An 11,210-nucleotide genomic window follows, 5' to 3' on the forward strand; every position below is an offset into this window, starting at 1 on the left:
AGAGAAAGACAAAACCAGCAGTAACAGAAAATCTCTATTGAGTTGTAAAGGCCAAAATAAATTAATCACTGCAGGGAAATGGGCCCTCTCATCTACACAGAGGGTGGGAGAGAGAGAAAAGGAAGTGCCTTAGAATGGAGAAAGGAAAGAAAGGTCCTTGCAGTGTCCCTGTCAGTACTAAAATAAATCTCTGAAGAGAGAGAGGGGTGAAACAATAGCAGCAGAAAGCTGCCAGAGCGATGGGAGAGCAGAGTCTTAGGAGCAGATCTTTTCCTGGTGAAAGACTGCCAGCCTTTGTGGTTAGTTTGCTTTGGTGAACCCAGTAACTTCTGGCATGCACTTGTCTTTTTCATCCGTGGACTGCTTGTAAATAGGCAGAGTGGTGATACTGAGGGCAATATCCTAGCAGGAATGTAACTGAGCCATTGAATCAAATACTGGATTTGAACTAACCCAGTCAGTCTTGTTTTGGAGCAACTAAACTGTCTGGTGGGCTGGAAAAAACTCTGGGGAACCTTGACTAAGGTTGCTAGAGAGCACTGTAGCAGAGAATTTCCATCCAAAAAGGATCCAGGCAACATGTCCTTACAGTAAACAGAAGAAAGCCTTGCAATTCTGTGATCCTTCAGCGTAAGGGGGAGTAGATGAGGCTGCTGGGAGCAGGCTGACAGCCCTGGGATGTTTTACACTGACAGAGCACATCTGTAGAGCAGAGCTGCCAGGCTGTCATGCAAACCCACTGGGGGACACTTCAAGCACATGCTGTCTGCAACTCTGGGGCTCCTCACACCTTCCTGGGCGTGACTGCAGGCAGGGAAACAGGTCAAACCATGGGCATTATTCACAGCAAATCTGACATCTGTGCTGGCCAGTGGAACAGCCCAGGCATTTGGTTTGTTTATTTTTCTTCTGCCTTTGGCACTTTTTCTCTCTCCAGAAGGCACCCTGAGTGCGTTGCTAACACACTACTTGGGGTAAGCACTAAACGAAACTTACACTATTTTGAGGAACCCAGCTCAGGCATTTTTTTAAATGACTGCTGCTTTTTTGTGATTCTTGGACAAATTGAAACTAAAACTTCTTCGCTGACATGCTGTTTTTGTCTGTTGTGCTGGTAGGCTGCTCTCTGGCTGAAAATCTCCACCATATCCAGATTCTGCTCTCACTTGGCCTAATTTGACATTCTGAGCTAATTTCACGAATGTCAGTGGAGACATTTCCTCTTTATGCTGGTGGAGAGCTAATTTGTACATGAGCCCCACCATACCTAGAGGAGAATTTCAACTATCAAAATACGTGCAACAGAGGTTCTGTAGTGCAGAATGTGAGCACACAACTTTTGGGGACAGCTCTCCTTCCTCCAGCTTGCAAGTAGCTTTGCCAAGAGCAGGTTTTCAACTGGGAAACTTTAATTTGCCCAAGTCTTGCTCTGCAACACTAGGGAAATGGACTTTTGCATTGACCTTGGCCTGGTTGGAGATGCCCTTCAGAGGCACTTGCTCTCCTTGCTTTTCCTACTTCCAAACCTACCTGTCAGCATCCTGGTGCCTGGCATCATGACCTACTTGCTTTCTTGGTCTTAAAAACAGTGGGACTCAGAATGTTAGGCTCTTTAGAGCAATTGGAGTCTATTTTTAGCCAAGCTGCTTTTGAGGGCATTGGTGTAGGTATAGGCACAGTGTCCAGGGATGAGAGGCTTGTGACTGCTAAGATGCAGAACAGAGGTCTGGTGAGTCTGCAAATGGGGGTTCACTGGTCCCTCTGGGGGTGTTGCAGGGAGGGGGCTGGGGTGGGTGTAGCTGGTCAAAAGTATCAGCAGCCAAAACCTAGTGTTGTAATGTCTGAGACACTCTGAGTTTGGAAAAGGCCTCGATGATATCACCCTGCAGAACTGTTAATAATGCAGGAAAGGAAATGTTCACAAGGCTTTTCCAGATCTTTAATGGAGAGGAATTAATACTCTCTCTTCCTATGCCCATTGCTCTGTTTGGAAATGACTTTCTCTCACTACCAGCCATCAAAAGGGATGGTTCTTTCCCTTTTTTTGCTTCTCTCTGCTGTTGCAATCTCCCTACCACATGTAGTAGAGAGTGTTGAGGGCAAAGAGTATGAGAGCAGTAGCTGTTCTGCACAAGCTCCCTGTGAGGACGCTGAACTCTGCATACCATCCTTCACTTTTGCTTAATCCACTTCCACAAGAGATAAACAAGCAATGGTGCTTTTAGTGCTGCCATAGATTATGCAAAAAAAGAGATTTAGTTCTGCAGGAGCTCTCCCATGCTACTTCTCCTTTATGGCTCCTCTGTTTCTGCAGTTCTCCATATCCCACAGCAACCCAACATGACCACCAGCCCTCATCAGAGCTTATTCCAAATTCTGCAGTGGAGACCTGCTTTACTGCAAGACATTCCTTGCTCATCGTGGATGTAGCCTGCTGTTTAAGAAAGGATCTCTTTCCTGGAAGTGGGGAGTGATACCATGCACATTGCTTAGTTGCTCTCAGCTCTGCTTTTTTATCATGATCCACACACTGTCACAAGATCCTTGGGAGAGTGGGAAGTGGAAATCCAAAGCTGGAGCCAGTTAATGTGAATTCAGTGAGCAGTACTCCACATGGCACAAGGAGTATGAAGAATGATGTCAGCCAGTGACTGCATGAACTAGGCAGTTATCTCTGTGATTTTTCTCAACCAAAATGTGAAGAAGAACTTAATGCAATAAGTCTTACAGACTGACTGGGCTGGTGTGTCGTACTGAGAACAAGTGAAGAAAAGGCCTGTTAATTTGCTTTGCTAGGGGAACTTTCTCTTGTAACCAGCTGCTCATTGCCAATGCAGAGACTTGCTTTCCCCCTTCCCTAGTGCATGGGCTGGTCTTCCTTCTGCCATCTGTGATGGATGAGATCAATGTGGAGCTCCCGCCCTTCTGCATGCAAGAGACCAAGTCGTGGGCAATTTGAGAAAGGGGCAAAGCAGGTAACAACTGTGGCTTTCACAAAACTTCATGTCCTGGACTCATAGATTCCAGCGTGGACTTGCCTGCCAACTGGCTGAAAAAGGACTGTGATAATTTGTTTATTCTTGTGAGCAGCAAGAAAGGTCCTACCCTTATGGAAACAGAAAGATAAGAGATGGAATCGATTTTCTAGTAACTTTCAATAATTTTTGGAGTGCAGCCCAAAGGACAGCAGTGGGAAGCAAGTCAGGCAAGGGGTCTGTGTTACGGTGATGAGAAAGGCCAGTGTGATTTTCCTCTTGAGGAGGGGAGTGAGGATCTCTCTTGAACAGTTTACCAAATATTGTGATCTGAACTGGGGGCAATTGGAGGTGTTGACAGACAGGGGAGACAGATTGAGCACAATGCTAACCAGTTTAGCCAAAAGATGACATAGGTGGGGGAAGCATTGCTGTCTCCAAACATCTGTGAGGAGATAGGGATTGCGTTAGCGAAAGGGAAAAATTTAGACTTAGCATCAGGAAAGTACTTCCTAGAACTGAACTGTGTCTCCACAGGGAGGGGGTGGGAGTCCCATATCTGGCAAGATGGAAACAGCAATAATAACGAATCTGATTACTGGCTATGTAATGATAACAAATAATGTAAAATGAGTCTTGATAAAGAGCTAGATTTCTCGATAGCAACCAAATGCACAAGTCAGGGATGAGCAGGGTGGGACTTGGCAGGTGTCTGGCACTGACAAGGGTGCACCTTTGAGTTCTCTTGACTCCCTTGAACCACAAAGCCTGTATTTACATTTTTGTTCACTGAATACTTCAGACCAGAGATAAGTTGAATTCCTGGCCCTTTCTCTGAGGTTTTTCATTTGAATGAGAAGTCTGGTATAGCTGTGATCAGTTTGTGATTTATTTGCTGGAAGTGGGATCCCAGAGACCTGCCCCCATCAGCTTGATTAATTCACATGCTGTTTGGAGTGCAAGGATCTCCCAGCAAAGGATGCAGAAAGGCAAATGCACATTTTGATTGGGGGCTATTCTATGAGATGAGCCAGGGGCTGGAGTGGGGTCTTAAATGGATAATCACATCCAGAAATATGTGAGAATCTTCTTCTCTGATATGTGGCCAAGATCCTAGATACCCTGGCAAAGGGAGCTGCCCCTATGGAGCAGGCAGAGTTGTAGGTGGGGAGAGCAACTTGGTTTATGGACCCAAGAGCCTCAAACACCCAGACTAGAGAGCCAAGCCCTGGGGTTTCTCTGCAGCTAGTTTTTGGGAAACAGACTATCAACAATCTCCTGTTAATGCACCAGTTGAAAAGGTGGGGTTAAGGCCAGTGTTTGGAGGCTTTTTTTTGGTGACTGATGAGCCCTTGATTTGTTTTGGTAATCCAGGAGCAAGATGGCAGCATTTAATTTGCTTCCGAGTTACCCTGATGTGCAAACCATTCCTCCTCTTCCTCTATGGCCTTTCCTCAGTTAAAGGGTCTCTTCCTTGTGCTGTGAAGGGTTCAGCTCCCTGTGTCCTTGAAGCTGAGATGATGGAAGTAGTACTCAATGCTCTCAGGTCTGTTTTCCATCATAAGAAGCCATGTGGCTTACCCAGAGCCAGCTCAGTATGTGGAAATGGATTGAGTGGCCAGCCATGGGACAGAGCCAGCCTGCAATGGCAGCATACCTCCAGTGCAAAATTTGGTGATCAGCTTTTCTCTCAATAGTGACATATAGATAAAGGGAGGCTTGGTGGCAACATGCACACCATGTGCAGTATGAAAGGAACCTCAGAGCTGTGTGAAATTCATTAGCAATGTCACCTGTCACTTTTGTCTGGCTCGTGGGACTGGCTGAGAGCTGGCCAATTGTCACATCAGGTCCAGCCCTTTCCTGTGATAGAGGTATCTAAACCAGGCAAGCCCTGAGCTCACTTGTATTGAAAGGGCTCCCACATTTGTCTCCTGAGCTGGTGTGGCACTGCTCAGGAATGTTGCACAGTGGGAGGCCAAACTGATCCTGTTATGAGGAGCAGCCAGCACAGGCAGCCTGGTTTTGCACAGCACTCATGAGGACAAGCACTTGGGTCATCCCTCCACCCTCCTCCAAGTCTGCTGCTACAGCCTGGCCTGGTTAAAACCTAGATACTAAAATGTCTAAGGAATGAATGGAGAGTCCCATGAGGCCAATACTGGGAATGGTCTGGAGTGCAAATTTCCCTCATTCCCTCCCTAAAACAGACTTGCCCTGGGCTCCATGAGGGCCATGGAGAAGTTAAGTCTGCAGCTGGGGAGACATCTGCAATTCGGTGAGGATAGGTTCTTTCCACAGAGGCTGCTAATTCTGCATGACCTAATCTGGGTTTGCTGCTTCTCTGCACTGTGAGTCACAGTGTGCACAGTCCTTTGGTCACTGTGGCAGGCTGCAGGACTTCACAGTGGCCTTTTGCTCTTCCTACAGACGATGACTGTCTTTGACTTGGCTGTCATGTGCTGTTTGATGCTTTCCATTTATATCTAATAAGAGCACCATGATCTGCAGCAAGTGTAGGTTTTCATACTAAGATCTTCTCAACATATTCTCTGGTCAGGAGTCACACTGGTCCAGAACAAAGCATGCATGAAAAAAAATCCCCAAAGAAGCCACTGATAACTGTTAGGAATTGCAAGCCTTAATGTGGCTGCATAGTGAAGGTAAAGCTTTACAGAGCTGGGTGGACGCGAAAAAACTTTTGATTTTTTGGTATTTAAAATAAAGCAGAAGTTGATCATTCACTGAAAGGTGTTATGTTCCTCACCAGCCTGCCCAGCACCCATGGGAAAGCTGATGCCATCAGTTTCTTTGACTGGAGTACCCTCTACCCTGCCCTATACCTACTGGGACAGCTGAGCCCTGAGACTCTGCAGATTCCCAAGCTGCAAGCACTGGGATGTGGGTACCAGATTAGCTCTTTTTATTTCCTTTCATTTAGCAGGATCCTGCAGAGCTGGGTAGCTGCCAGTCAGTCTGTCAAGACGTGAACTATTTTGGGAGTTTTTATGATGGAACAATATTTTTTTGGTAAACAAACGGAAAGCTGTTAAACAGGGACCTTCACCTCACAGCTCCCGGTTCAGATCCCTCACTGCTGCCATGCCACAGTGACTGTACTGTCCACTCTGCAGAGCTCCTTCATGGCTCCTGCAGGGGCAAAACAAATAGCAGCTCTTTTTTATTTTATTTTATTTTTTTTCTTTTCAAAACTCCTAACTCCTCAAAAAAAAAAAAAAAAAAAAAAAATCCAAAAAACCCAAAAAAACCCACACCACAAAACAACAACAACAACAACAACAACAAAAACCCACAAAAATCAACCCCCCCCAAAAAACCCAACCAAAACCAACAAAAACAAAAAACTCCAAACTACCCCAAAAATACAAAAAAAAAAAGAAAAAAAAAAAGAAAAAAAAAATTAAAAAAAAATTCAGAGAGAGAAGAAAAAATGCAAATTTGGTTTAAGCAGCAAAAGCACTTTCTTGGTGGACTTAACCCCTAACACACCTGAGGGCAAGCTGTATATTGTCTCTGTGTCATGGTATATGACCATGTAGCAACTAGCTACATTCCAGGCTGGATTTCCTCAGGGTTACTGGTGACACATGAATCCAACCAGCAGTGACACAGGGCCCACTGTGTACAATAGGAAGACTTCCTTTTTCACAATGTCTGTTAATAGGAAGCCCTGATGGAGTCATAGAGTGCACAGAGGAAGATGTTTGTCTGGAAGAACTGAGCAGGAAAAGAAAGGGCAGAAACATTCCCCACTCTAAAATGAATGTAAAGTGTTGCTCAGGGGAAAAACCCATAAGTGGCCAGTGAGTACTTCTTGCTGCCATAAGCTAAAATTAGTTTCACTATTCCTAGGTACTGGTGGCAGTGGAGAATCTAGTCTTACATGGGCTATACGTGCCCCAGCCTTTGGGGCAACTGATTGATGGCTATCAGTTGGAATGAGCCAAGCCATTTGTCTGTTCCACACATTTTGTCCATGTCACAAAGGAAGCTTGTGGTTTTTCTTGGTTCCTGGAAAGTCCAGTCCAGTTTGTACAACAGTGCTGGCTCAGAGTCCCTGCTGGCAGCCATTAATTCCAGAGCATGCAGATCGCTGAAGAATCTCCAGGGATGCCATTCTTCTTCTCTCTCTGCCCCTTGATCTACTCTCAGACTTACCAAGGAGTTGTAGTTTGCCTCACTGACAACATGCACGATGGGATCTTTTTCTTTCACCATGCTGATTCTGCCTTGGGATCTCCTGTAACTCATTAACTATTCTTACTCTCAGACTCTGCTACTAATGATTTTTCTGGAGGAGCCTTCAGTAAAGATGACTGTGGGCAAGTGCACCTCCTCCCTGGCCAGCTGTCCTCCCTTCTCAGTGGGCAGTTGCAACCCCTGCACTTCCCTCTCTCATTCTCCAGTTTCTAGGGTTTTTTCTTTGCTTTTTCAGCCTCAGCAGATCAGCTTTGGCCCTCAGCCTTCTCCATTTCGTTCTGATGCTTCCTGGGATTCTTCCTATGTCCATGTGTGTGCATGAACCTCTTCTCACCTGTAGGTCTTCACCAGCCTCCCAGGGCAGCTTCTCCAACCTGCAGTTCCTGCTCTTCCTGTCCTCTGCACAGAGTGCCTTCCTTGGCTCTGTGGTTTGCTCTCTGCCATGTAGGAGCTCACCTCGTCCCACTATGAGAGTGCTGTGCTGTACATGAGGACTGAGAGTCTCAGGACTGCTGGGGGAACATGGGTTGAACATCTTTGGGAACTGCAGCAGTGATGCACACCAGTCCTCAACCTCTTTGGCATTTAAGGTACCCCCATTCTGCAGCTGAATGTACAGAGATGGATTTACTCAGGCCTTTTGTATCCAAAGTCTGCATTTTAAACAGATATCTAAGCTGTCAGGAGTCCTGCAGCTCATGTCTTCTGTGACTAAAGCTTCTGCCATCAGCTATTGTAATCTCGCTCCTATTTCCTCTTCAACTGGCTCCTCTGTCTTTACCCACTAACATCCCCTCTCTTCTTTGCACCCCACATTTAGCCCCATTATGTGAACTTCAGTGTGCTCAGTTGGTCCATCTGCCCCACAGAGAACATACTTCATCATCATTAAATAGCTCAGCTCTCTTCCTTTTGATTTCTTTTCTCCCGAACTGTGTATGCTCTTTTGTGGGGCTTTATCTTTTAGCACTCAATGGCTTACCTATGTCTGTCACTCCTGTTCCTCCTGCTCAGCCTCATTCCTTCCTTAAAGAAGGTTTATATTTCTGTTGCAGCTTTATTTCTCAAGCTTTTCCCCATCTTGGTCTCCCCCAGGTTCAAGTGCACTTAGTTTTCTATGTAAGTCAGGGAGTTATGTTCCAGAAGGATCACCACACGGGAAAGGGGACAGTCCTACAAGTCATGGCAATCTAATGTGTTTCACTTATGTTTATATTGTGCCTCTTTGGGCCTTAGCCTATAGTTGTCCAGCTCTGTCTTCTTTGTATGAGACCACCAGAGCCAACTTTAAGATCCTCTGCTTGGGTCTGAGCACTTGTCTCATGGATGTGAAGCAGAAGGCACGGGTTTTGTCTCAGCAATGCCTCTGCTGTGGTTTGTGTCCTAGACCTGGGGCACCAGAAGGATGCTCTGCATCTCTGGTTTTTATCTGGTTTTTTTTCTTCAGTCAGGTTGTAGGTAAATATACCCACAAAGCTGGAAGGCAACCTAGCCCCTCTGCAGCTGTGACAACATCCAGCTGTACTACTGGATGGTCAGGGTGCCTTTTACTTGGGAGGAGCAGGGAAGATGTTTCAGAGTCTCACTGGCAAAAACAGCCCCCTGGGCAAGAGCTTGGAGTCCTGCCTCATCAGACCACCTATGCCTTCGTGAAGGATGTTCTTTCTCTCAGCTTCCAACCTGCAGGCATCTCCTGGTCCTCTGTTGTTTATGATACTGCAATTTGTTGCCTTGGAAATAAGTGCTGGTTTATCCCAAACAGAGCTTACAGTTTCACAGTGCAATCAAGCGAGAGGAGCAGATGGCTACCCCATCTCTTCTGTTGTGTTTCCCATTATCCTCATCCACAGTTGGATGACAGGAATCTATGATTCAGTGCAAGTATCTGTGGCCCGGCTGCATCTACCCATGCTGTGAACTGGGGAGCCATGTTTCTGCTGGGATATGACATGCCTTTGTGTCTAGCATCACTGCTTTGGCTTCCCGCAAATGAAACTTGACCAAAAAGCAAAAAAACCCAACCTTCTTCCTTACTTCAGTGGGGCCAGGGGGCAGAAGGAAAGATCAATACCTGCTGCAATTTCTGTTTCCCAGGGCTTCGTAGTATCTATCCTTAAGCTTTCAACCTTCTGCAACCTCATTTTACTGTTTTATCTGTTGAACTTTGGACAATATACACCTTGTACTCTCTGTAGACACTGGCATTCTCCTTTCCTGCAGCTTTCCTGGGCTGAAGCTGCTGTCTGGCAGCAAAGTGCTAGGTAGGACTCAGAGAATTGCATGGAGGCTAGATCTTCATGCAAAAGGCAAAATGCCTTTGCTTGGAAGCAGTTTTCAAAAGAGCTGGTGGTCCAGAGACACAGTGGTGTCATGGCCCTAATATGCACTTGGAGAATGGAAGGGATGTGGGGATTCTACAGGGCTGAAAAGTTTTCAGGATCTCAAATGGCTGGGGCAATCAAGCCCAAGATTAATTGCTTTGCAGACAGTTCTGCTTTCATTCCTCAGTGCTATTCTTTGCAATTTCATCTGATGTGTTTGAATTCTGTTCTGAGGCTTATGTCCTACTCAGCGTTTTGCTGCATGAGTGCTGTCTTTCCTTGCCTGAGCAAATTTAGGCTGGAGATTAACAGAATGTTTTTTCCTTTCCAAGCAATAAGATCCTTGGGCAGCTTTCTAGTGAGAACAGGGAGAGCAAAATTCCAATTGGTTTCGAGATTGAGCCTGGTTAGTTTGTGAAGGGAATTACATAAGTAACGCTGTTAGTGCTTATGGCTGAATTTAGTGATTTGGTGTCTCTTCTAGTTCTACCTTTCTGGGAGACAGCTATGTTTAAAATTCATTTGAAGAAGGGAAAATTATCCTCCAGGTTCAAATATTCTGCATTAAAAATGGAAAATGGAACAGAGGAGATTGAAAACTGGTTCTTGCCTAGCAGCAGGCAGGCTGCAGAGCCAGGTCAAGAAAGGAGGTTGGATTGTGGAAAGAAACAATATTGCTCTAGTTCAGTGTAGAGATGTGGCTTGGGTGCTGGGGTGGGCAGTGGTGGGTGATGAGGCCAGGAAGGAGGGCCAAGTGCAGCACTGCAGTGTGGGTGCAGGCCTGTGAGATACTGGAGGAGGAGAGGGAAGAGAGTTGCTTCTGTTCTTTCCTGCACATGCCATATCTGGCTCTTTTGCTTATCACTGAACTTACCCTTTCTGCAATGAGTAACTGACTAAGGCTCCTTGTGCTGCTCCATTAATCTGTGGCTTTCCATTAACAGGCAGGTGCTTGTACCCAGGGGACCACCATGCTGACTGCCAGAGATTCCTGGCACTGGGTACTACAGAGTTAAGCAGCCAGGCTGGAGTGTGCAAACAAACAGTGAGACCTGTACTAACAACCCTGCTTTGTGTTAGTGGGAAGCACAGGCTCCAACTTCTTCCGATTTCTCACCTGTCCAGACTGGTACAGAAAGAAAATGCCTCTTGGAGTTTCAGAGAAAACCACACCTATTTACAGTGGATTCCCCAGGGCCCTCCTGTGGGGTATTAACCCTTCAGCCCCAGGCCCACAGTCTGCCTTTGGCAAGAAGAATTCCCCAACATCCCTGGGGAAGTTAGTCCTTTTACTTCCACTGCAGGGATTGTCCCCAGGGCATTGGCCCATTCACTCCCTAGAGCAAGTCACTCATTTCTCCCATCTGTACAGCTATCTCTGTCCTTAATACATCTGTATGCTGAGCTCTCTCTGTGTGAACTGGGCTTCCTGACCCAGCTCTTTCCCTCAAAAAGCAGAACTTGCTCTTCTGTGTTTGGGTTGGACTTGTGATCGTGTCTCTGTGTTTGTCTCAAACCCCACCAAGTTTCCCTGAGATACCAGCTCATCCCTCCCCCTTGAAATATCCATGTTTTATTCAGATTTCTTCCTGGTCTCAGTGTTTGCTTTCCCTCCTTTCCCTGGTTTCTGAGTTTTCTCGGAAGGAATCCCGTGCTCTGGCCTCCTCAGGCTGGAGTGTTGTGTTGTTGTTTT

The sequence above is a fragment of the Erithacus rubecula genome (genome assembly GCF_903797595.1).
Source record: "Erithacus rubecula genome assembly, chromosome: 6".
NCBI lineage: Eukaryota > Metazoa > Chordata > Aves > Passeriformes > Muscicapidae > Erithacus > Erithacus rubecula.